Source organism: Callithrix jacchus, chromosome 15 (assembly GCF_049354715.1).
Source record: "Callithrix jacchus isolate 240 chromosome 15, calJac240_pri, whole genome shotgun sequence".
NCBI lineage: Eukaryota > Metazoa > Chordata > Mammalia > Primates > Cebidae > Callithrix > Callithrix jacchus.
In genome coordinates, this window is record NC_133516.1 from 87,177,709 (window position 1) to 87,205,672 (window position 27,964).

The 27,964-nt window shown below is 39.3% G+C and overlaps 1 protein-coding gene across 28 annotated transcripts in view; it reads right to left on the bottom strand.

Moving 5' to 3' along the window:
• Positions 1-1,731: 1,731 nt before the first annotated feature.
• Positions 1,732-27,964, bottom strand: part of LOC128929808 (uncharacterized) — a 399,873-nt gene continuing 373,640 nt past the window's right edge. For all 28 annotated transcript variants that reach the window (XR_013527641.1, XR_013527645.1, XR_013527647.1 and 25 more), the window contains one exon: positions 1,732-27,329. The gene's annotated coding sequence lies outside the window, so the exon portion shown is untranslated. The remainder of the gene's footprint in view (positions 27,330-27,964) is intronic.

Below are 27,964 nucleotides of genomic sequence, written 5' to 3' on the forward strand. Positions count from 1 at the left end.
AATGCTGATAGTGATATGAACAATGAAGTCCAGGCTGAGGAGGTCTTGAATAGAAATTTACTGAGAACTAGAATAAAGATCACTTTTGATGTGCTTTAGCAAACAGCCTAGCTGCACTATGCCCCTGCCCTAGGGATCTGTGGAACTTTTCACTTGAGAGTGATGCTTTAGGGTATGTGGCAGAAGAAATTTCTAAGCAGCAAATTGTTCAAGATGTGACCTGGCTAACAACCTATGCTCATATGTGTGAGTCAATAAATGATGTAAAGTTGAAACTTACATTAAAAGGGAAGCAGAGCATGAAAAATTTAGAACATTTGCAGCCTAGCCATGTGGTAGAAAAGAAAAGCCCATTTTCAGGGGAGGAATTCAAGCAAATTGCAGAAATTTGCATAAGTCAAATGGAACCATGTACTAATAACCAAGACTATGGGGAAAAGACCTCAAAGACATTTCGGAGACCTTCATAGCCGCACCTCCCAAAACATGCCCAGAGGCCTAGGAAGGAAGAGTGGTTTCATAGACCAGGCCTATGAATGTAAGAATAATAAAACAATAAAAATAAAATAAGTTGACTCTTGGCTTTCTGCCCCTTTTTATTAAAAAATTGTTCATATTCTGCTTCATTGCCAAAACTCTGGGAAGATGCTTTTTTTTATAGGTGTACTCCTCAGCCAACTTGAAAACAAGCCCTTAGTAACTAATATTTCAATGACACAGAAACTATGACTAGTTTGAGCATATATGGCTTCTTTTTCCTGTCCTTTCTAGAAATAATTGCCCTCCTTTAATTTCATTACTGTCTGATATCTTCCATTCAAAGGCCAAGAATTAGCCTTTGGATTCTGTGTCCTTTAATGTATTCCTATCTCCTAATTTTCTAATGAAAACTTTGTAACTCATGACTTAGCAACATGCACTAAATTCAGACCAAAAGTGTTACATAGTTCAAAAATTTCTTCAACATTTGTGATGGAGCTGTCACTCATCTCTTAATTCTCATATGCTATGACTCTGAAAATGAGCCCCAAATGGCACAGATATCTTCTTTATTTCAGCCCTGTCTCAACTACAAAAGAATCTCAATGCCCTTCATATATCTATGGTTCTTACTCAGCCTAAACCCAAATACGTTTTAAAGCATTCTTTCTCAAAATTCTACCTTCTGAGTTTATTTTTAAATAAAACCATGAAAGCTTGAACCTCTAATATCAAAATAAAATGGGTTAGGCAAGTGGTAAAAATGGAATAGAGGCCAAGCCAAAGTTTCTTATGAATTGCAGCAATAGCAATACATTGTTAGACAGGGAAAAAATAGGAAAATTAGCTTGCTATGCCACTTGACAGACAATTTTATAGAACTGAAACTTTATATCAAATAGGCAATGTGTTAAATTTTTTTCTATTCCACCCCTACGCAGAGAACTTTTCCCTGTACTTCTCGGCATCGATTATAAAAGTCTAGACCTCAGAGATATCTAATATGAATCTAATTATCAAATTAATTGCACTTTCCTTGGGGTTCCCATGATATATATTGCCTGCTGCCAGGCACCATGAGACATTTGTGAGCCTATCCGCCTCCCCAACAGAATGTATGCACCTTGAAGGCAAAGAACATCTCACTCATTTTGCACACACTTAGCCAGAAGTAGACCTCTTAAAGTGTTTATTAAATTGAATTGCTTTCACTTTGTAACATTAGCAGGCATTCTGATGGCTTATAACGGCTTTTTCTTTTTTCAGAGACTTCCTTTTTTCGTGCAAACTCCACGTGATCCAGTTATCTAGGACAGTAAGTAATGTTCCAGCGATTATAGCAGAAAGCTGAGAATCTACCAGAGAGAGCTCTGGGAGTTGCAGGGGTGATAAGCAGAATCACATGCTTAGTATCTTAAAGAAGTGGCATGGTCCTTTCATGGAGGTTTCTGCCATCGATCCCTTCTGAAGATTCAGTCACTCAGACACATTTAACATTCACTAGGTCAGACGTTTATTCAAGCTGACGTCATCTGAACCGTAGTGCAATTCAATCTTAGCATACATTCTGCCCAACCTCCTCCTATTCACCCAACCTCCAGCTAGAATGTCAGCCAATAAACAGCAGTTAATCCAGACCCCAAAGCTTTTGGAATCTGTCTTTCCAGAGCTTCCATTTAGTTATGTTGCAGGAAAAAAGGTCGAGAGTGAAATAGAGGTGTGCCCCCTCCCATAGCAGCGATGAATCTTTAAGACTTGAGACTCTGGGCAGAGCGAGAACTCTCCCTTGCTTCTTGGAAACGAAACAGATCAGCACTGTCAGCCAGGAGCCAGACACATGAAAAGGAATTCCTATTTGCCTATCCCTTACTCCCGGATGTCAGAAAGGAGTCGGATATTTCTCACGCACGAAATAAACACCTCTGCCCCCTGCTGCCTCCTCTGATTTCTCCTGCGATCGCGAGATGACTGAGTAACCCAGCTGGATTTTTCTAGTCCCCTAAGTCCATGAACGCCCGCCGGCTCACCTCCACCATCGACCTCTCTCCTGTTCCCTTCCTCTTGCTTCCCCTCCCCCCCACTTTCCCTCATTTAAATACAAACGCTTAGGTTTCCCTCGAGCTCCGGAGCCTCCGGCGACACCAAGCAGGGTCTCCATGGAAACCAGAAGGCGCACAGCGGGCTCCTGCAACCGCAGCACCAGATTCCCAGGCAGAGGTGTGGCTCGGTCTGGAGGAGCTGCTGGGAGACCTTCTCCTTATTAAATGTGAATCTGGGAAGGAGGAGAGAGCATTTAGCCAGAGAGGGCATGCGACGCGGTAGAAACAGAAAGGGCTAAGGGAACGGATTATCTACTAAGAATGTTTGGTTTTAGCCTAGGAACATTCAGAGGAGAAGTAGTCCAGACACGCCAGGGTCAAGGTCGTCTCCCTCTCAATTTTTCATACACTCAACAGAGCTCAGGTTACTGTGGAGATTATTTGGGGGAGCCAGTTTCCAGTATTGAGTTACAATGAAGCAGCTGCCATGCCCTGGACTGCAGCAAAGCATTCTTCCGGAAAGCACTTAAAATGGGCAAGAGAACCACACCTTTGCACTCATCTTGTTTGCCTAGCCGTTTTACATGTTACTTCATTTTATCTTCATGAACGTGGCATTATGGTCCCCATTTCATAGACAAGGATGCACATGAAAGGGTGGTTTATAGTTACTCTGTCCATAGCTTTACACCTAATGTCTTGAAGAAAACTCTGCACCTCCATAGTAGGAGAGTCTATTTTTTCTTCTCATCCTCATTCTTCTTAGGCGGTCACTCTCTGACCTTCTCCCATCTTCTCTCAAGCACGGTCATTAAAAATTCCTCTTAAAATAGGTCATAAGGTCCCCATTCCAGAAGTAAGGCCTTGCCCTATTCCTGGAAGCAAAGAAGAATTTGAATTAACAGGACTTCCTGAATTTCCTCCATTTTATTACCATTAGAACATGGGTTTTTGTCCTCCAATCACACTTCTGTATGGCTGTCCATAAAAATACACAGTTTTCTCTGGGGGTCTCTGGGTCTTCATTTATGATGCCTGTCATGGCACATAAAGCTTTGGTTAAATAAATTTGTTATGCTTTTCTCTGGCTAATCCGTCTTTGTTATGGGAGTGTCAGCTGTGATCCCTTGATGAGTGAAGAAGATATATTACCGGCTGTCCCTTACAATTTCTTTGATTCACATATTAAAGATTCTTGTACTAGTTTCCTATTGGTGCAATACAATTATCACAAACTTTTTGGCTTAAACAACACAAATTTCTCTTTATCTTACAGTTCTGAAAGGATGTCAGAAGTCTCACTGGTCTAAAATCAAGGTGTCTGCAGTGCTGTGCTGTGTTCTTTCTGGATGCTCTAAGATAAGAATCAGTTTCTTGTCTTTTGTGGTTCTTCGGGGCCACTGGCATTTCTTGGCTCACAGCACTCTTTCTTCTTCTCCTGCTCCCTTCTTTAAAGGATCTTTGTGATTACACAGGGCACATCTGAATAATCCAAGGATAATCTCTCCATCTCAAAATCCTTAATTTAATCACAGTTGCAAAGTACTGTTTGCAGAAGGGTCAGGACATTTACAATTCCAGGAGATTAGGAAAGAAGGAATTATTCTACCTACCACAAACCTCATGTCTTTTATAATCTTAAAAATAATGACACTTTCCAAATCTTTGTCTCTCCTAAACTGTCACCCAATTTCTCTCTTTCCTATCACGGTAAATGTTTGTTGTTGTTACTGTTTACAAACAAACAAAAAAATCCATTCTCGCTGTGTCTATTTCTTCAACCACCATTTATTTCCGTAACTGTTAATTAGCCTCCCACTATAATTTACTTCTCTCTCCATCATACAAAAACTCTTCTGTCCAAGTTCAAAATTATTTTCAAGTTGCCGATTTCATAGACATTTACCGGACCATTTTACTCTACTTGTTAGTAGCCTTTGACTTTGTTGAACATTTTCTTCTTTACGGAATTCTCTCTTTTCTTGGATTCCAAGACAATACTCCTATTTATGGTCCCCCACACCTCCCACCACCACAGCCAACTCTCTTCTTAAATCTTTGACTTCTACTCAATCCTTTTTGTGGACTTTTCTTCATCTCCCTGTCCTTAAACACGAGTGTTTTCTACAGTATTGCTACTCAAAGTGTGGTCTGCATACTTGCAGCATCAATATCATCTGGAAGTTTGTTGGAAATTATGATGATTAGACCCCACTCCAAGTTTACTGAATCAGAACTTGTATTTTGACAGGATACTTGGGTGATCTGCACATACCCTAAAGCTTGAGAAACACCAGCCTTGAATTTCATACTTGATTCTTTAATATACTCCCTCAAAGGTCTGTTCTACCAATCCATCTCTGGTCTCAAATTTATATCTTCAGCCTGTACAACCTTTTCAGGTTTAACTCATATATGGAGCTATCCATCAGATACTGCAACCTCCACCTCCCAGGTTCAAGCAATTCTCCTGTCTCAGCCTCCCAAATAGCTGGGATTACAGGTGCCTGCCACCACACCCAGCTAATTTTTGTATTTTCACTAGAGACAGGGTTTCACCATGTTGGTCAGGCTGGTCTTGAACTCCTGACCTCAAATGATCCACCCACCTTGGCCTCCCCGAGTGCTGGGATTACAGTTGTGAGCCACCGCGCCCAGTTTATAGCAATGTTTTGAAACTGTTCCCTTGTCTACTGCAAAAGTTCACTGAGATGGTGATTTCTTTTCTTATCTTTACCACTTTACATAATGCTTAGCACATAATAGGCACTCAGTAAATGTTTTATGAATTAATAAATAAAATCAGTTAATCAATTAATCAAACAGCAGCCCTTGAGTCTCAGATTACAGAGCCATGAAAGTAAGAACCCTTGGACCCACTCACACCACTCAGCTTTCCACTGGCCACTTAAAATGACAGAGATCCTTAAGTCAGTGTTTCAAATAGCACCTGGATATGGAAATAAATTCCACTGTGTAATGATACTTTCTCTGATTGTTGGAAGACTAAAGGACATAAATATAAATGATTGCTGCAATGTGATTATAATTCAGCACCTTAACTTTACATGTAAACATGTTTAAAATGTAAGAATGTGCACAATTTACAGTTACATGCTTTTAAGAGAGTGGTGGGTGGGTTTCCTGTTATTGCTCATCCTAACCACTGGTTGCCTGTTCACAACCAGAAATGTGTGGCTTTCTGCATAAATAAAGACGGCCGTCACTACAGCTATCTCTCTAAAGCAGAGTACACCTCTAGTCTATGAAGCTACCATAGGATCTGCCGAGACTCACTGAGAAAGTGCTTTTCCTCTCATGTCTGGACAAGGCAGTTCTTGGTTTCTGTGAGGAGCTTCAGGCTGCCATGGCAAATCCCAGTCCTTTCTTTACTCCCTGTGTGCTATTCTACCAGGAGAGGTAGAAAGCTGTAACCTTTTCCACTTCCCTTTTGCTCCTCCCCTTTCTTCTGTACTTGGTCTAGGATGGCAAGAGTTTAACACCAAATTCTGCTGTGATTATTAATTCCTTGTGAGTCTGGTTCTGTGCAAACTGCTGTGGTAAGACAAAAATTGCCTGGATTCTAGTTTTTTTCCCTAGAAAGATGATGTTAACTCTTAATCAGAACAACACACAGTTCTAGCCCCAGCTCTTCTAGTCAAAAAGGAGAATGGGAGAAAAGGAGTCTATATGGTGGAGAGAAATTAACTGGGTAAATGTCAAGTACTAGGATGAGCTTACTGGTGTGCATAATCCATTTCAATTCAAAATGAGTGGGGTCATAGGAGACCCTACAGCAGAAGTTCTCAAACAGGTCTGTATGTTAGAACCTACATCACAGGCTTTTAGAAACACTAAACACAGATACTCTACTCCAAACCACACTAGATCCAAACAGGAGGTGACCATGTATGATCAGCACCAGAAAACCCAGAACAACAAAGTACCTGAAATGAAATTCTTTGAGGGATAAAAAGCAAATAAAGGCTGGTTGCAAAAACTACTAAAGTAGGATGTCAGGACAGAGAAAAAGGAAGTGGACTATTTTACCAGTATCATAAAAATCAAAATGTCAGAAGCCAAAAGTAGAATAAAAAGTGAATGAGGCCTTGAAACTGAGTTAGAATGTCAATATCAATATTGTACATACCACATACCCCAATACTGAGGCTTACTTGTTCCTCTCTCTAATGCTGCAGTGTTTTTAATTGTATTATATAATGTGCTGCTTTTTGAATTGTAATTTACTCATTTATTTGTTTAAATCCCAAGGGGCTAAAACTTCCTTACAAAGAGAAGATTGTCAAAAAAAGGTTGAATGAGATATTTAATAATCAGTGCTTTCAGTGCTGTACATGATATTGTGGCAACAACTGAAGGTCAAAAGTCCAAAATATTTACAGAAAATGAAAAAACCCAACCTTAATCCTTGTCATGTAAGAATGAGATGCCTCTATACATTCTTTTTAAAACCAACATGCCCACTTCTGGAAGATACTGACTATATTTGGGTTACTGTTTTGGAGACCTAAGTCAATATTAACTTTCTTTCTATCAAGAATATTAGTAGTAACTAGAGGTATCAGTGAGTTGATAATTTTATAGTAAATAATGTACAATCGTTATTCCAATTTTAAATTTGTTCAGTCATTCAACAAACATTTTATTTGAGCAAGGAACTGTGCTGGTTGCAGTGAGCCAAGATCACACCATTGCACTACAGCCTGGGCAACCGAGACTCTGTCTCAAAAAACAAACAAACAAACAAACTTTTGGGATTAAAATGATCATCATGTTTGTGTGTGTTGTGGATAGATTGTGATTTTATGACCTTTTTTAAAGTGAGAAAGTATATATGATACATGTGAATGTAAACATGAATATTTATGGGTATTAATTCATAACAAATACAGCTTACAGGAGGTGGTATATGTCAAGTACTGTGAAGGATTCATAATTTTGCCCTACTTGCAAAATAAAATGTTAGTCCACATAGTTTTATGGCTGCTGACAGAAGATATGAAACTCCTGGTTCAGAGACAAAGGACTTTACTACTGACAGCACAGCAGGTAGCATGAGATTCATGTTTGTGTCAGCTCCTCATGTTCTCTAAGACTCTCAAAGGTGACATAGGTAGCTTTTGATGAATGCTGTGGGTTAGACATAGTTGGTTTTTTTCAAAGCTGAGGAAATCTGAGCTTAGAACACCACAACTTTTTATAGTGGGCTGCAAGCCAATCTACCCAATCTTTGCCCTAAAGGGAGGCTATCTTAGTCTGTTCTTATGCTGCTAATAAAGACAGACCTGATACTGGGTAATTTATATGAAAAAAGAGCTTTAATGGAGTCACAGTTCCACATGGCTGGGAGGACTTACAATCATGATAGAAAGCAAAGGAGAAAGATACGTTTCACATGATAGCAGGCAAGAGAGCATGCCCTTTATAAAACCATCAGATCTCATGAGACTTATTCACTACCACAAGGACAGTAGGGAAAAACCACCTGCATAATTCAATTATCTCTACTTGGCTCTGTCTTTCACATGTGTGGATTATTACAAGTCAAGGTGAGATTGGAGTGGGGAACAAATAATATCATTCTGCACCTGACGCCTCCCAAATCTCATGTCCTCACATTTAAAAACCAGTCATGCCTTCCCGACAGTCCCCCAAAGTCTTAATTCATTTCAGTATTAACTAAAAGGCCATGGTCCAGCCTCATCTTAGACAAGGCAAGTCCCTTCCACCTATGACCCTGTAAAACTGAAAACAAGTTAGTCACTTCCTAGATACAATGGGGCCACAGGCACTGGGTAAATACAACCATTCCAAATGGAAGAAATTGACCAAAACAAAGGGGCTACAGGTGCCATGCAAGTCCAAAATCTAATAAGGCAGTCATTAAACTTTAAAGTCCAAAATCTAATAAGGCAGTCATTAAACTTTAAAATGATCTCCTTTGACTCCATGTCTCACGTCCAGGTCTTCCTGGTGGGCTTCCATGACCTTGGGCATCTCCACCCCTGCGGCTTTGCAGGGTACACCCCTCACACTCCCCTGTTCCCTGGCTGCTTTCACAGGCTGGCACTGAGTGTCTGTAGCTTTTCCAGGTGCCCAGTGCATGCTGTCAGTGGATCGACCATTCTGGGATCTGGAGGTTGGTGGCCCTCTTCTCATAGCTCTACTGGGCAGTGCCCCAGTAGGGACTCTGTATGAGGTTACAACTTCACATTTCCCTTCTACACTGCCCTAGTAGAGGTTTTCCCTAAGGGATCCACCCCTGCAGCACACCTCTGCCTGAACATCCAGGTGTTTCTAAATATATCCTCTAAAATCTAGGCAGAGGTTCCCAAAACTCAATTCTTCTGCACACCCACAGAACCAACACCACATAGAAGCTGCCAAGGCTTGAGGTTTGCACCCTCTGAAGCCATGGCCTGAGTTGTATGTTGGCTCTTTTTAGCCATGGCTAGAGCAGCTGGGATGCAGAGCACCAAGTCTCAAGGCTGCACACAGCAGGGGGGCCCTGGACCCAGTCCAGGAATTCATTTTTTCCTCCTAGCCCTCTGGAACTGTGATGGGAGGGCCTGCTGTGTAAGTCTCTGACGTGTCCTGGAGACATTTTCCCCATTGTCTTGGTGATCAAAATTCCATTCCTTGTAACTTATGCAAATTTCTGCAGCTGGCTTGAATCTCTCCCCAGAAAATGGGTTTTTCTTTTCTACTGAATCATCAGGCTGCAAATTTTTAAAACTTTTATTCTCTGCTTTCTTTTGAATGCTTTGCTGCTTAGAATTTTCTTCTGCCAGATACCCTAAATCATCCCTCTCAAGTTTGAAGTGCCATACATCTCTAGGGCAAGGGCAAAATGTTACCAGTTGCTTTGCATAGCAAGAGTCATCTTTACTCCAGTTCTCAACAAGTTCCTCATCTCCATGTAAGACCACCTCAGCCTGGACTTTATATTTCATGTCACTATCAGCATTTTTGTCCAAGCCATTCAACCATTCTCTAGGAAGTTCCAAACTTTCCCACAACTTCCTGTCTTCTGAGTCCTCCAAGTCTGTAGGAAGTTCCAAACTTTCCCACATTTTCCTGTCTTCTTCTGAGCCCTCCAAACTGTTCCACCCTCTGCCTGTTACTCAGTTCCAAATTCACTTCCACATTTTTGGGTATCTTTAGAGCAGCACCCCACTCTACCAGTACAAATTTACTATATTATTCTATTCTCACACTGCTAATAAATATATACCTGAGACTGAGTAATTTACAAAGAACAAGGGGTTTAATGGACTCACCATTTCACATGGCTGGGGAGGCCTCACGATCATGGCAGAACGCAAAGGAGGAGAAAGGCACATCTTACATGGTTGCAGGCAGGAGAGTTTGTGCAGGGGAACTCTCCCTTATAAAACCATCAGATCTCATGAGACTTATTCACTACTGTGAGAACAGTATGGGGGAAACCACCCCTATGATACAATTATCTCTACCTGGCCCTCCCCTTGACACATGGGGATTATTACGATTCAAGGTGAGGTTTGGGTGGGGACACAGACAATCAGAAGCATTTTTTTTTTTTTTTTTGAGACGGAGTTTTGCTCTTGTCACCCAGGCTGGAGTGCAATGGCACAATCTCGGCTCACCGCAACCTCCGCTTCCCAGGTTCAGGCAATTCTCCTGCCTCAGCTTCCTGAGTAGCTGGGATTACAGGCACGCGCCACCATGCCCAGCTAATTTTTTCTATTTCTGGTAGAGACGGGGTTTCACCATGTTGAGCAGGATGGTCTCGATCTCTTGACCTTGTGATCCACCTGCCTCGGCCTCCCAAAGTGCTGGGATTACAGGCTTGAGCCACCGTGCCTGGCGCATTATTTTTATTATAATGGACAGCAAACAATTTTGCTCTTTGCTCGGGAGCAAGACACTATGTTTTCCAAGGCTGTTTGCTATATAAATATCCTTGAAAAAGATAGTGTAGAACAAAAATCTATCAGTTCTTCTGCTCTCAAGATGTACAGTAACTCAAGGGATTCACGGAGAACTATTTTCCAATAGTATCATGATGCAGGAGTGTTCACTTTGATGTGTAAAGAAGAGGACAATTAAAAGGAAGAGTAAATTGAGAAAAGCATATACCAAAAATAAGAAATCCTAGGTCTAATTAAGCAAGGGCAGGAGCTAGAGAAATGCAGATAGAGTGGTTAACCTATGCTTAAATCATGGAGAGAAAATAACTCAAAGCTTTCTGTGGGAAACAGAAAACATAAGAAACTTTTTAGAGAATATAGAGATTATCGGAAAGGGCATCCTCAGGTTGCAGTGGCAGCTGGAAAGGACGTTATTTTTTCTAAAATTATGTTGCTTTTTTTTACCTAGCAAATCTGGGAGCAAATTAGGGTAAAGGTAAAAAGAAAATTCAAGTTTATCTATGTGGCTATTACAAAGACAGAGGCTAATGCTGCTATTCTTTGCTTGTAATGTGATGACTTACAGAAAATGGGGGTGGTGGATGATCACCACTGTCCAGCTTTTTGGAGAAATTTCAAACTGGATCCTTTTAGTCCTACCCAGTTTTAGGATCTTGGGAATTTCCCTTTCATGTCATTATAGCTCATCTGTTTGAGGGGCTAATGGGTGTTTTAAGGTATTGAAAGTGGGGAGGAATAGTAGTTGAGGGTAATAGTAGTATTAACATAAATCAAAAACCTTAGGTTCTTAACCCAATAAAGTTCATTTGTCATTCACAAAATCCATTTCTAATGCCTCTGGTCAGGGGATATTTTAGTCAGTTTTGCTACATTCATATAGACACCCCAAATCCTAGAGGCTTACAACAACAGACTACATTATGTAGTGGTGGCTGCAGATGTTTTGTCTCTGCTTGATTCCATTTGGCTCTGCTCCAAGTGTCCTTTTATTCCTGGGTCCAGAATAAAGAAGAAATATCTCTGTGAGATGTGACATTTTCACAGGAGGAGGCAGAAGCAAAAGAACTGGCAGACTTTCACAGTGCCTTCCAGAGCTTCTGGAAGGTGATAGCATGTATCATGTATGCTCACGTTGTATTAGCTCAAGCACATCATACAGCTGAGCTTGATATCAGTAGGCCGGGGTTCTTCCAGGGAAGTGAATATACTTGCAAGCTATAATACAACTTAGAATGGGTTGTTGTCTTGGAAAATATTTCTTCAAACGGTCACCCAGGGATCTTTCCTCCATCTTAGGGTGAAACAATTGTCTAGGGTCTCTCTGAGAAAAAAAATAAAAGTAGTGAGTAGGAAACCTTCTAGAAAACAATAGACATGAGGTGTATGAATGGGCGGGGGGAGGAAGAGTCCTAATCCAAAAGGAAGTTCAAAAAATATATATGTGAAAGGAGAGAAGAGGTACCAGTGAAAACACGGCTTAGCATTTGATGACTATTACCATGCTGTGCTGGGGGTTGGGGCACTCAAGACACTCAGGACTTTTTCTGAACATTAGACAGGAAGGAGGAACTTGCAGTATGTTTTTCTGTTTCTAACAGTTCACCAGCTACTCCAGGCAAGATTGAGTAGACAGAGTTTCTTACCCTTTCCTCAATTTGTTCAGTGAGGATCTCTTAGTTGAAGCCCATCCTTCTAGTTGCCTCAACTGCATGGGCAGGTACATCTGTTTCCTTTACTCTGTAATCCTGAGTCATTCTGCTCTTAAATGAGCTTTTATCTTCATATTTACTAAATGGCTAGAGTTGCCACAGTAGAAATGGAAAAGTAAGGAAACACAGTCAGCCAGGTAATCATGGTTTCTGAAAAAAGAATTTCCCCTTTATTTTTAGAGAGCAGCAATAGAAGAAGCCAAATTGATGGCAACTGATAGGTAGAAGGCACCTGGGGAAACGATCAGTCTTTTAGGTTACTCCTTCTCTGGACTGGAGTTCTACATCCTAATTCATTCTATGGGTAAATAAGAGGAATGTGTAGCTAGATTAAGATTCAAATATGCAACAGGATCTTGAGGAAATTCTTTACTCACCAGAGTCCCATTTTTATCTGTTCCCCAGTCCCTAACGAACTTCCAGCATCCCATGATTATACTCCAAGCATACAAAGGTTCATTATTCATCTATTTATTTGTTTATTAAGCTCACTTCAACATCCATTATGTTTAATGGAGATGTTATGTTTAAACATCTCCATTATGCTAGTAAAATCATAGTGCTTTCAGGAACCACAGGGAAAGCTACATGCAATTGGACCCGGCACTTTAACTGAAATTACATGTGTGCATCAATGAATAAAAGCACGCCATGGTGACTAAAAGCATTGCTCATCATGTTCCCTCAATTTTTTATACCTTTTCTCCAAAAATTACTCTGTTGATTCTTTGGCTATTTAAATGTCATTGCTATTCTAGCCATAAATGAGTTTTTGACAATTCTGAATAAACAGTTGGCTTGTATGCTCCAAATGGCAGAGGAGATGTCAAGAAGATGCTCCTGAGAGTGACAGAGGGCATGGGAGGACATGGTACATGAGACCATCTGAGTCATTTTTGTGAAAGGGTTGGAAGCAGCAGCTCTATCTCTATTGTAATCAATAAACTCCAGATCTCAGTGGCTTTGTAGAAGGGCATAAAATCCAAATGGCTGAAGGGGGGGACCCTCTTGTTTGGTAGGCTGCCTTATGAGTAGTTCATATAAGGGGACCTAGACTCTCTCTGTCTTGGGGCACTTTCCTTCTCTAGAGTCCCAGGTTCCTTCACATTCAGTCTATGGATGAGGAAGATGATGGTAGGGGATCCTGATCCAGGCCTGGAAAATGGCATCAATCACTTCTTTCCATATTCCATTGGCCACAGCTCACTGCATGACCCACCTAATTGGAGGTAGGGGATGTCTGGGAAACATAATTTAGGTGAATGATCAAAATAAGCTGGATAGGAATGGAACGAACGGGACAGTTTTTGCAACCAGTCCTAAAATTAAGAATGCATTCTTTGGTTCTTCAGTGTTTATAAATTATTGCTGAACACCTTTTCCTCCAACTTTCTGGGAAAAGCTGCTGCCTGAAAAGATTCTATAGCACTTACAGACCCCGAAGGCCAGGTCTGTCTCCTACTCACCCCTGTTCCCTGCCCGACATGGTAAAGGTATTGCTGGTGACAGTGAAGTGTTTCTTTGAGTGGGTGAGGGGCAGTCAACCTATTATAAATGTTGCTTGGGCCTCTGAATTTATAATAGTACCACTGTCCACTTTTCTAGCTTCATCCACTTCCATGGTATTCCAGAGCTAATTTCTTTCTGTTTTCTAAGCCTACAGTTGTAAGCTTCTTTTGAACACCAGTGCCCATCCTCAGGATTTCCTGACCCTCTATGGGCAAGAATGCATTCCCATTTGAGGATATAAAATAGGTTTAAAAATAGTATTTCTGTCTCCACCTATAATTTTTAAGAGAACAAATATAGGAATATTCTTGTGTGAGATAAAATTGATGTTTATCCTTTGCCCCAAGCTTCCCCTTTATTTTTAATTACTTCCTTCCTCCCACTGTTTTCCAGACTATCTGAACTGTATCAGTCCCAGGCATATGGGAAAGTGGGTACTACCGGATGGCTATTGTCAGTCAGGAAACAGCTACTATTCAAACACTGTTTGCTAATGATCATATTTGATGTGATAAAGTAGATACGAATATTAAATTTGAACCATCTAGGCACCATCACAGATTTTAAAAACAGGCATGAGAACTGACAGCTTTGAATAAACCTTTTTCTTTCTATTTTCTGTTATTCTGACATATTCACATTCCACTAAATAAGAGTGAACACCACCACCCACCCACTCACCAGGCGTTCACTTTATATATAGCTATAGATATTCAATGCAAAACAAAGAATAAATGGATTCATGTAACATAGCATTGTTGGGGGGGGGTTTGAGGAAAGTAGGGGCTTAAATTGCTGTGTTTAATTTTTGATCCTGGTCTTGGTTCTACAAAGTTCTCTTAGCTAAGGCATTATACATGCTTGCATTTTGGCTACTTGTTCATTCATTCATTCACTCGTGCATTCAGTATTTATTGTTTACTTTATGAAGTAAAGTAAACTGGGACTATGCTAAATTCTAGGGATGCAAAGTGGAATGATCTTGTTTTTGCATAAAATCTCAAAGTTTCATGAGTACTATTATAGAAGCATACAATAGTAATTGTTATGTCTGGGGAAGAAGGAGAGTGCTGAGTGTTTGTAGCCCTGAATGGTTCTTTAAAGATGTGGTATTATCCAGCCAGGAGACTTTATTTTACATGCTTCTGTACTGAGTGCTCATCATGGTCTGGTCACACTGGGAAAATATAAATGTGATGAGAGCTAAAGCTGCAGAGGTTTTAGGCTTTGAGTTTTAGAAGACCTTAGATATTGTATATGGATTTTGGCCTTCATATCTGAAGATTTTGTGAGTAGAGAGCCATAGGATGATTTCTTGGAACTACTTTGTTACTCATGGTCATGGTGGGGAACATAAAATAATTACATGGATTCAGAGATTATGTCAGTATTTGGCAACTCTTTTATTTGTTCATTCTTAGGTCCTAAACTTTATAAAATGAGACATTTCAAATAGTCAGGGTTATTCACTTCTATTTGTGTTCTCACCCTGAAGACATTCCACATTTTAATTATGGTGAGAGAAAACATTACACTTAGTTGAAAGTTCTATTCTCCATTTCTTTTCACTCCTTGGGTATCCTGAAGTCTCTGAAATCAAAGCTCTTAATGCTTAATTTGAGACATGTGGGAAATATAGCCCCCTGGAAAAGAGACAGGATGTCAAGGCATGTGCCTTGGATTCTCTGTAGACATCAAAATGTAGAACATAAAAAGGAAAGTCGTGGAAGACCTTCACTTTGCATGCTTCCAGGAGTGTGGGCCTAGCATTTTAAATAGGTTACACTTGGTTCCAACCACAGCAGGACTCCCTGCTTGCTTTCAAGTTCTAGTTATAACTTACTGACTTCAATCACTGATGACCAACCACTCTCATCTCAAGAAATTCTTGCTCAATAGTCACCTAATTCTTGCCTAGATAAGTTAGTCTTTAGGATGGATATGTTTTACACACAACATCTGGAATACAATGATTTGCTGTGACCCTCTAAGAATGCCCACTCCCTTCTCCTTGCCCTGCTACCTTCACTCAGATGCCCCAGTAATCCTGGAAAAAATTAAAGCTTATAGCCCAGCCTAGTATGGACCTGTTTTCCTTGCTGTCCACAAAAGGTCCATGATCTGCTCTCAAACCCCCAAGTTCTCCAGCGATATTGGGCCTGGAGGACCTTCCCTGTCACATTCCCACCGTGGGTGTTCTGAACTATACCAGCGAGAACTGGCTGGGTTGGTTTCCTCTCAGAAGATGTCAGAATCCACTGGCCTCAGCAGCTGTCCAACAGCCTGTAGCCAAGTACAACAGCGGCTGACTCCAAGAGAGCCTAAATATCTGTGTTCAAGGCCTTTCATTCTTGTTTCACTTTTGTTTCATACCCGTTCCTATGGATAGGTGGGTGGAAGGAAATATTTTGCAGGAAATAGCCACACTTTATTCTTTTCCTTTACCTTGAGTAGTCTTTAACCATTTTGGGCACTGTTCAGTTTTTAACAGAGTTTCTTTAGAATGGAAAATTCACTAAGAAACCCCAGGCCACATTAATGCCAGGTAGAATTATTAACAATTCTCATGTTTAAAGCTCCTTGTGCTAATATTCTCTGAGCTAGTTCTCCAGTGCAGGATATATGCAGGTCACTCCTACTAACCTCACAGACATTCCAGAGGGTGACTTACCCAGCTTTTCAGTTCTCTTGTCCAAAGACTTGTTCAACAGTGCTTAGACATTAAGAAAAAAGACCAAAGACCAAAATGTTAATTCAGTTTTGGAAAGTTGATGACCTCAACCGCTGGGAATGGGAGGCCGGTGGCTCTGAGACATATCATTTGCCTTCAGGTCTTCTTAACCTCATGAATCTGGTATTTTTGAAGCATTATAATGCTAGTCCCTGGTTAAAGTTTACATGATTCCTCACTAGCAGCCTCATGAAATTTCAACTTGCTAATTGCAATAAGGTCCTTCTCCCTGACTATATTTACTACATCATCTAAGGTCCAGGGCTCTCCTGTAAAAATGAAGTCATCGTTTTTTAAGATGAATGAGGAGGGATGGATTTGTGGATTATGTTTCATGACCCTCTTAGGGAAACAATTAGGGTCAACAGACTGGGGTACCTTATAAAAATTGCATCAAAATCACTATCCTGCTCATATATTAGCCACAAGAAACATATTTCTTGTATGATTCTAATTATGACCTTATAATGCCTGCTATCTTCTAGTCTTAATCATAAATTGAAGATTTTGCTGACATCTGAAGCACCAAGGAAGAGTTTCTTTCTGTCCTTTTAAACCATTCTGTTGGCAATAGAGTCTTATATAGTATTAAGAGTGGTGTGGAAAAACATACTTTGTTCTAGTCTATTGTGCTAGTGTGCCTGTGATATAACTTAAGCCTCAGCCAGACTAACATGTAATGTTATGATGAACAGTGGCTATATAAAATAACATTATCCATCTCCTACCTGCCCAGCTCAGGCTCCTCACAGCTACTCCCAAGCCAAAACTCCTTGCAAATTCCTTGACTGGTATCCAGCGGCTATTACTGGAGTTAGGGCTGTCCCAGAAGATGCTGCAAAGAAAAGTTCTGGGTGCAGATGAAGAGACAGATCCACTCTTAACCTGAAGGCCCCCTCATAGGAAGACAGTCTTTTTGTGGAAAGAATTCTAATTCAACAAGGTTTTTAGGAGTTTCCACAGTGCCTTTCATAGCAACTCATCAACTTCAAGGCTCTTCTATCTCTTTTTAACAATGTTTATGCATGTTTTCAACAAATAATTTTTTAACACCCAGTATATGGAAGATATCATTCTAGACCAATGGTTCTCAAACATTAACTTGCACCAGAATTGCCTGGGGGGCTTCTTAAAACACAAGTTGCCAGAATCTCTAATTCAGTAGATGGGGGTAGGACCCAGTAATTTGTGTTTATGACAAGTTCCCAAGTAATAAACATGCTGGTCTGGAGCATACCTTGAGAACCACTGTTCTAGCTACTACAAAGAAAGAAAAAAGATATACACAGAGAGATTGCTATTCTCCTAAAAATGACATTCTTTTCTATTCTGTCACAATAGCTATCTTGGTGGATTAAAACTATAAACAGTCCAAACCATTAGCATGAGGAAAGTTGGCTTTCTTTCCTTCAGTGAAGGATGGACTGTATCTTCAAGAAGCATAATTGCTTGGTCTCCATTCCCTAGGAGATGAAATGGTCTCATCCTTTCCTACAGAGTGGGTCAAATCACTTTTTATAATGGTATCAAGCAAAAGGGAAAACAAGTTTAATCATCATTTTAAAAACACATAAACATTTCCTTTTACATGAGTTTTGCAAAGAATTCTATTGTGAAGAGTAGATTAGAAGAAATAAGGAGAAAGATGGGAAAATAAACTAGGAGACAATTATAGTAAGCTTGAATAAAAGAACAAATTCTGAGATAATCCAATAATAATGCAGATTGGTATTGGGATGTAGGGGCAGATAAAAGAGGGCGTAGAAGTTGAAGCAACTAGACTTGGAGCTTATCTAAACTATGATGTGAACGTGAGGATGGTATCAGCAGTGATTCCTAGATTTTTGTCCAGGAAGTCAGTCATTAACATAACCATTCACTAATTACTAAAGTCAGTAGTACTTGAAGGAAAACAAAATTGGGGAGAAGAAAGTGAATTCAGTTTTAGAGATTCCTTAGGACTTCCAGGTGGAAAAGCTCTATTGGGCAGTTGTAGTTCAAGAAGTAGAGATCAGGGTGAGTTCTAGGCAGCAGAACCATAGTTTAGACACAATCGTTTCAGAATGTAAGTAGTAGGGGGGACACCCAGGATTAGAAAGCCAAGGTCATAATTGTGACACATCAATCCTAAATGAGTGGACAAAAGAAAATAATTCCACAGAGAAGAATGGAAAGAAATATCATAGAAGGAGAACCAAAAGGAAAAATTTCAGAAGCCAAAGAGAAGCTTTTTTTCTTTTTTTTGAGACAGAGTCTCACTCTGTCACCAGGCTGGAGTGCAGTGGTGTGATCTTGGCTCATGGCAACCTCCACCTCCCGGGTCCAAGCAAATCTCTTATCTATCTGTAAAAAGGCAAATAAGTCATCTCTAACTTTTTAAAGAAGTGGGAGGCAAAGTTGTTTTCTGAGATGGAAAAGAAACTCAATAAACAGTTTGTAGAGAAAAAAGGGGTTTGGAGAAATCACTGCGAGGAATGGAAGATTCTGCCAGGGACACATGACAAAATTCAGAGTAGTGCTGAGAACCCGTAATGGCCCTAGCCCATAAATGTGTAATGATATCTTAGTCTCAACAGCATTCAACAGTCCAAATGAGGAGTGGAGATGCAAAATTGAGGAATAATTCAATGGGTGATTTCCATCATCAGAATGACCACAGAGGTAGGAAATTGAGAATGCTGGCAAAAAAGGAACTAAATGATGGACTATGGAGTCTAGAATATTCCAAAAGTAAACAAAACCATGGATGGAATGATGGACTCAGAGAAAAGGCAGGGTTCAAAGTGTTGGAAAGTGAGAAGCTAAGAATTTAAGAGATTCGAATAATGTTCTGTAGCTGGTCCATTTATTTACTTTATATTTCTATAACATTATGGTTTAAGTATTATCTAATATTAATTTATTGAATCCATATGACAACCATATGAATCATTATTATGATTATAACTCAATCTGTAGATACCTCAACTTACAAATAAATTAGAATTATACCCCAATTAAATCTGATGCAAGAGAAATGTGGTTGCCTGTGGTCACACAGATATTAAATGGTAGAGCTTGGATTTAAACCCAGGCAATTTAGCCATAGAGGTTGTAACCAAGACTTCATGCTGCTTCCCCATTGACATCTTAGATTTTAGAGTTTCTCTAGGCTAACATTTTCAATCTTGGCTGCACCTTGGCTTTTTTAGCCAGGCTGCTCTCAGAATTAAGAATCTCTGGGAAGGGAGTCCAGGTAGCAGTGTATTATAAAGCTCCTCTGGTGACTGCAATGCATAGACTAAGTTGAGAAAACTAATCTAAACCTAAATGAAGAGGCATCACAGGGTCAATATAACCATATTGATGGATATATCAACGTGGAGGAAACCAGTGTTGAAACACTAACAGGAAAATGCTAGTGCCCAGGTAGGATCTAGTAGAATTCAGAACCTTTAAGGACAATTCAATTGTATACTAATTAAGCATTGGAAGTAAGGCAAAAATAAAAATGATAATCTCCCTAGAGAATAGTGATGAAATTAATGCCCTGTAGAAGAAAAACTGCAGCCAAATTACATTTAAAGGAGTTTAATTGAGCAATGAACGATTTGTAGATCAGGCAGCCCCCAGCCAGAGTAAGCTCAGAGACTCCAATGCAGCCACATGGTGGAAGAAGATTTATGGAGAGAAAAAGGAAAGTGATGTACAGAAAACAGAATCAAGATACAGAAACAACTGGATTGGGTACAGCTCAGTGTTTGCCTTATTTGAATATGGTTGGCCAAAACTCAGTGATTGGCACAAGTGTAGGCTATGGTCTATTTACACCTCCACTTGTTATAGTTCATGTTGCACAGAAAACCTTTAGGCTGAACTTAAAATATGCAAGGAGGCAGTTTAGGCTTGGTCATCTTCTAAAATTGGAGGGATTACCAAAACATTAGTCATTGATGTCACTATCACCATTGGTCTTGAAACCCACTGGGAAAGAGTAGAACAGTGAGTTTTGCAAGATGGGAACAAGGACTGAGTAGAGGTTTACCTCCTTATGCTGGAGTGGTCTGTTTACAGGAGAAACAAAACCTGGTCTGTTCTAGGATCTCTGTGTTTCCTAAGTTTTAGTTTGATTATGTCACATTTAGCATGACTGAATCCATTTTGGTTTGGTCTGCTGGGGCCTAGTGCATGCATCCAATCCAAAACAATGGCTTCCCATAATTTTGTTAAAAAAATTCCCCCTTATTGGTAAGGTTCTCACTTAGGTGAGAGTGTGACCTTAAGGTCGTAGCACTACTCTCAGTTACCATCATTTTGGGTTTCTGGTCTCAGCATGTCATTCATAGGTTACCATGTCCTCATGATCATGCATTTCTTTCAATTCTTGCCATTCCAGTTGAAGAGAGACCATTTGACATTCTAGAGATAGCCTTATGCAGACACATAAAACTTTTGAGACAACACAGCCCACCAGGGAGACTACTATTATGACTATCAGGAGGATAGTACCAAGAGTTTGGAATATGCTCCTTACCCAGGGTCCCCAATAAGCCAAACCACCTAAAGTCAAATAGATCAAAAATTGAACTATATGAAGAGTCTACTCACTTAACTAAGCAGTCTCTTTGTTAATTCCCTACAACTGAATCTCTATAACCTACATTTGATGTATTTCTATTTCTCCATAGGCTGCAATTGCTGGCACCTGCACAGATACTTTTATATTTAGTCAATTCTTGAACTCCTGACCTCAGGTGATCCACCCACCTCAGCCTCCCAAAGTGCTAGGATTACAGGCGTGAGCCACTGCACCCATCTATTTAGTCAACCCTATTGTTTAGCGTAACTTTCAGAAGAGAAATTAAAGTCTTTTGTGTAACCATAGCCTTTACAGTAGAATCTGCAATAGAGAGTATCATGAGGGATATATTTCTAATCATTGTTTATTTCAAATCACAGAAAAAGGAGCTAATGAATGATGACCTTCTAGAAGAGTGAAGGCCTCCTGGAAATGTTCTCTTTAACTCATGAGGTGAGTTAAGAGGAGTGAACAATGTTCTGTTTCTGACTGATTATGAGGCAATGTATGTACCATTAACGTTTCTCACCTACATTGGGTCTTCATCTTTCATCTATTAAGCTATAAGATTATCCATGTATAAGGCTGGCTGCAAAATCCTTCTAACAAAATTATGCCCCATAAGAACATGCAACAGAGTCCCTTTTCACTACTATTGTTCATAGAGGGATAAGCAAGGGAAAAATATTCGAAGATAAGAGTCTCATGATAGTAGAGAAGTCTTGATATGTGATCTTGGAAAAGGCACTTTCCATCAAAAAAGCCATTTTTTCTGGGGAGAAGCTTCCCTAGTTAGCTTTACCTTAAGGGTTCCAATGGGTGTACAATTCCAAGAGTGTGGAGGGACCCTTCTCAGTTGTGAGATTATGAACTCAAGGTTCACATCTTGAAGTTCTGCTGCAGTGTGAATGGCAAGGGCAGTCTCTCTCTGATCATCTCAGAAAATTTAATCTTTGGGTTCTAGATTGTGAAAGGGTTGACAGTCCTCAGTCAGTGAACCATAAAAAGCTTTCTTTACCTCATGAAAATACACTGTGGCATAATAATCTAGTGCAATAATATCAGTCCTCTTGCAAGGGAAATCTGTAATACAGAAAACAGGCACTAAAAATGACAATTGAATGGAATTCCTCTATAAATGTTTAAATGGCCCATCAGATAGCTGTGTGTACCTGAAGATTTGATTATCTTCCCAGGAATATGGGTTTGACAAACCAAACATTGGTCATAAACTATTTTAGCAATTTAGAAGTCACCAAACCAGTATATATTTAATTTGGATCACTTAATCTTTTCTATGATGTGTTATAAAATGCAGAACTTTTAATAACAAAAGCTTTAAGGACTCAGGAAAAACAAGGAGGTCATCCTGGTTCTCCATGAGTCCATGTTTAGTTAACAATAGACTCATGTCCTTTTGAATATCAGTTGTTTCTCCAATTTGGGTGCATAGCACTGATAATGGATGGGTTATCACAAGTAATTTGACTTACACTACAGAGTTCATTCAAATTCTATATCAAAACCACTTCAGTACTGGCTGATTTAGCATGAAAATCTGGCAAAATATTTTCTTGATATTCAATTAATTTTTGTTCTACACGGGTCAGCAATTTTACAAACCAGTCTTTTCATTAAAGTTCCAGGAATTCTTACCCGGTCTATACGATATGATTCTAAAGTCATCAGAAACCTGTGTTCATGAGAACTTTTCAAGGTCCTTTCCATTTTTTCATGAACCTCCTAAAAGATACCATATTCTAGGATTTTGGGTGCTTGTGAAGTTTTCAGAAACTTCATCAGCATTAAGCAGTTAACTGTGGAAACCATTTTGAATAGTCATAGTTAAAGACACAATTGACAAGGAAATTTAGTTGTTCCTGTGGCTCACAATAATTTAACATAATGACCATTATTACGATTGATAGCATATAGCCAGACATGTTAGAATTTTAGAAATCTCATAGAATTCTGGAACATATATTAACATTATTCACTAACATACACCTGAATAAGGTGAAACATTATTTTTTATTTTGACAATGTTTTCCATGTAATTTAACATGTCAAATAATCCTGTTTACCTCTCTTTTGGGTGCTTCAGGGGGCCTCTGTAGCATCCCAAAATAAGAGATCAGAAAAGACAATTTTAAAGCTGAAACTTGATTTTGGGAAGCCTATCAAATTTAAAGGTTTAAAACACTTAATATTATGAAATAGAATTCAAGATCACCATAAGTCACTCTTTTAGCCAAAATGATGACTCAAAAATTTTAAAAATGCAAAAAAGCCTTTTGCTCACTGACAGAGGGAAGACTTAGCTTCCCAAACCATCTGTCTTTTATCTTTCCCTTCTTTTTTTTGTAGTTTATTCAAAAGGCAAACAAAAATCTTTCATTATCCTTTAATATTACATGAAATCTTGTTTGAGACAGAAAGACAAATTTTACCCTTGCATTAATGTACTATTAATGTCAACCTTAATCTTTAATAAAAACTTATAGACAAATCAATCCAATCTTAATCAGTTTGACCATAAGATGAGATTCTCATAAACCTTTTATAACCCTTTACAAATTTTTGTTAAGGAGCAAATCAGTGCTCAAAGAAAACCCTGTTGTGCTTTATTCTAATGTTCAATTTATAGAAAAACTGAATAACACCCCTTTAAACTTAGCCCTAGTTTCACATAGAATTTTTTACAAGATTAATTTTTCACAAATCTTTAACAATTTGCTCAGTTTTATCCTATCTAATTTAAAACAATCCTTGAACCCTCTAGACTAAGCAAAAATTTACATTCCCCATGCCTTCTTATAATCCTTTACTGAAAGTACATTTTATTTTCTTTACATACCTTGCAAGTAAAAGTGTTTCTTCAGTAGTTTCAAGTACATGTTATTTTGTTAACTCTTAGCATCTTTTGGTGAAAAATCTGGTTAGCAAGCGACTTTAAGTATGTACTGAGTTTAGAGCCTAGAATACCAGACAGAAGTGCAAATAAGGTCTGACTCTTTCCAGCATAGCTAGGGACATGGCTAATTTCACATGTCCCCAGGCCTTACCTAGCTATAAACAGGCACATTGAACAAGTTGAACAATGTTCAAAAGCCAAAGAAGCAGTTTATGACCTTAAAGCATTTAGCAAATCTAATATCTGACCTGCCTAATTTAGACCAAATGTCTTCATTTTACCAATAATCTTTAAAGCTGTTTTTATTTCCCAAATATTAGTAAAGCCATATGAACTAAAAAGCATTACAGTTTTTATTTTTCTAAGAAAATATTTTATTTAAGTGCTTATTTTTCTTTAAGCCAATTAATTAGAGCTCTTTATATAAACATCACACATACAACAAATATATAACTCCAAACTCAGACAGAAGATCCAGTAGTTTTAGGATTCTTCATTTGCCAGTTTTTAAGTTTCTTAATTGGTTTACTGGCTTTAGGGTGGACTCTTAGAGCAACTGGGCTAGGAACACATGTATTTTATAGGGCCTAATAAGCAGGCACAGCTGGAAGGCAAAAACGGATCCCCAAAATTAGGGTTCCATTTTTATATTTCATCCTGGATCCCCAAACATAGGGAAATGCTATGGGAGAAGACGGTGCAATCCTTTGCCATGCATTTTATTGCAAAGCAACCCAAAGTTGACCAGCCCACCTTGTGATTAAGCCATCCTCCATGGGAGTCTTACCTCAGTGTGGGTGGGGACATTTACATGGCTTCTAGGTGGCCAAGAGCATGCCTCTTTGATCCAAAGGTGCAAAGAATCAAGTATTCCTTCATAACTATCATTAGCCATCCTTAACGGTATATTTCCTCCCCCTGGTTATATGCACCAAAGCTCTCTCATTACACAAAGTAATTTCTGATTCTATCAAAACTCAAAACCATCAGATAAAACAATGCAAAACAGAACAGAGCCTTAGATTTTGATTGGGATCTATCCACTTTCAATTCCTGGAGTTTCATGAAGAAAACAGGGGTTTTTCCCAAAACAGGATCTATAGTCCCTCTTCTGTTTTATCCTAGGCTAATAGAAGATATCTTAAATCCTCTCATGCATGCATTAAGAGTAGTAAAACATAATGGAGGAAAACAATTCAGCCAGATGAGAAGAAAAAATCTTTTTCCCAGGAAAACAAGATTTAAGAAGAGAAAAATGTAAAGACCCTTTTAAAATGTATGTATAGCTTGAATATCCACTTTTAATTAAGCTGACTTTTAACCATAATGCTCTCTGAAAAAAAAAAAAAAGCCTTTTTAAATTTGTTATTACTCTACTTTAGCTGGGCCAAATGACCAATATTTCTGGCTTTTAAACTTTACCAAAGCTAATCTCACAGGTGAAAGTTACAAGCCTCAATGAAGGTTATAACTTAACTACAAGTGTATCAGGTATTTTTAAAGAGGTAGTTAGCAGTTTTAGAAGATCTAGACTCTCCAAAGGTAGCTCACAGAAAAAAAAATTCAAGACGGTTCATGGAGGGGAAGAGAATCAACAAATGGTAAAGGTCATGAAGACAGCAAACCAGAAAGGATTCATTCTTAAAGCCAGAAACTGAACCCTGAACCCAGGCCATCACTGTGAAAAGACAAAACCTTAGCTATTAAGCTACAGCACTAGGCAGTTTCCATTGCTCTTCCCAGGAGCCTAGAGCAGTCAATTTTGTGCTTGCAATAGATTTTAATGATCAAGATAATTTTTAGAGCTAACTATAAAATGAATCTCCAAATTCCTGTCCCCCAGATGGCAGAAACAAACAGAAAGTACCACCACGTGGTTATAATGCCAAGCTCCCAAGGACATAAGATGGAGACCTCATCCAGTTTTTTGTTTCTTTCAGGGACCTCTACAGCAAAGTCTGTTACTGACCAGCTTGCTGGGCCATCTTGAACAGAAAGCTTTTGTGGTCCTAAGCCCATGTTCTATCCTAAGGTATCCCACTTCATGATGGAGCAACACAGAAAGAAAAATTCATAGCACAAAGCACACCAGATTTGCTATAGCTTAAGATTAGCCTCAAGAATCCTTTTTCTCATTAATTAAAACTTTGCAAAAGTTGATGACTTTTACTGTTCCCACATCTGGTTTGTGCAGAGAGCAACAGAGAGAGCAGCATTGCCTGTGGCAGGGTGGGGAAGGAAGAGCTCAGAGAGGCCAGAGAAAGACCCATCCATTGCAGTGATACTGAATCAAAAGTTTAGGCAGCCACTTGTCGGTTGCAAAGGGATCTTTTCCAGCAGTCCCATCAGCTCTCAAGTTTTTCCCTTTGGGGAGAAGAAGTCCTCCGTGTTCTGTGGTCCTGTACATGCTTAATCCTGCCATCCACTGCTGTCAGCAAACAGCGCAAGGCAGATTAATGTAAAAAGAATAGGGGTTAACATCCCATGATGTCAAATCCATTTTATCCAAGAGGGACTTTACTGAGGCGAGGGCTTCTAATCCAGTTCCATCCTTTACCAAGGTAAAATGTACACCATTACTTACTCAAAGTCAGCCAATAGGTACTTCAGTCTATTTCCTTTGGATTAGGGTAGTAACTAAGCTAAAAAGTTAGCAGAATTAATTGTTTTAATCAATTAGTCACTTAGGCTTTTTATTTTCCTTTCGTCAGTCTTTAAATAAAAAGATTAAAATCTTTTTAGAAGCTTCTACATATCAATAGGCATCCCTAGATGAGACTAATTTGGGAGCCCTCATTTTCAGATGCACTTTAGTTCATTGTTTTTCTTTTGGAATGTTCCATTGTAAGATATCTTTAGTCAGATTTTTCCATTTCTGTAAGACTTTGCTCCTTTTAGGGCCTAACACATATGCATGTATAAGCTGGAAGGAACTCAGTTTTTCAGAATTTAAGAATCCCTTTTTACCTCAGATATTGGCTTTGCTCTCAGGTTCCCCTGATTAAGATAACCCAGGACTTTTTCCTACCTATGCAAGCAAGAAAAATAAAATGAACGGATAGAACACCAAAATGCCCCGGAGTTTCCAAAAGCTAAATTTCATACCCCCTGTAATATTACTATTTACTCCCAGTTTCTTTCTTCCCCGTCAGATGTAAGAGGTTCCTAACTGGATCCAAGCCAGTTATTTACTAGATCAAATCCAATCCCGAACCCAGTCCAGTTTCTGTTGCGACTTCCAAATCCAATTTGGATCAGAAATTTGTTCAAAGAAACTCAGAAAGCTCAAAACACAAATCTGTGGAGCTCCAAAATCTGAGAGACAACTTACCATGATCCCCAGCTGCTCCGAGAGATCGATGAACACCAATGGGTCCTGCAGGTACCTCACTTGGTCACTCCGTGCTCCTGTGGGTTGTTAGAAGCTCTACTTCGGATCCCACATCTGATGCCATCTGATAAAAGAAAAAACTTCAGCTGAATTAAATCTAATTAATTGAGCGATGAATGATTTGCAAATTGGGCAACAGGCTTCGCGACTCCAGTGCAACTACATGGTAGAAGAATATTTATGGACAGAAAAAGGAAATGACCTACAGAAAACAGAAGTGAGGTACAGAAACAGGTGGATTGGTTACAGCTCAGTGTTTGCCTTATTTGAACATGGTTTGAACAATTGTCTACATTTGATTGGCCAAAACTCAAGGCACGAGTGTATGCTACATTCTGTTTACATCTTCACTTATTATAGTTCACAATGTACACAGAAACCATTATGCTGAACTTAAAGTAGGCAAGGAGGTAGTTTAGGCTAAACTTGATTTAACATGCCTGGCTTCCAGGTTCTGTCCCTGAGTACAGTAGAGGCATTTATCCCTGGTCATTCAAAAATGTTACATCTGTCAGAATACTTTTAGGTGTGCAAATATTTCTAACCTTTTATCATTTCTCATAAATACTATTTGTGAAAGTACTATAGCCAACGGAAAGAAAATGTAGGAAAGAATACTACATAAGCTTCCAGAACTATGACTCTAATCCAGGGGTGCAAGGAGAGGAAAATCCTGGCGTGGCTACTGAGAAATAAGGC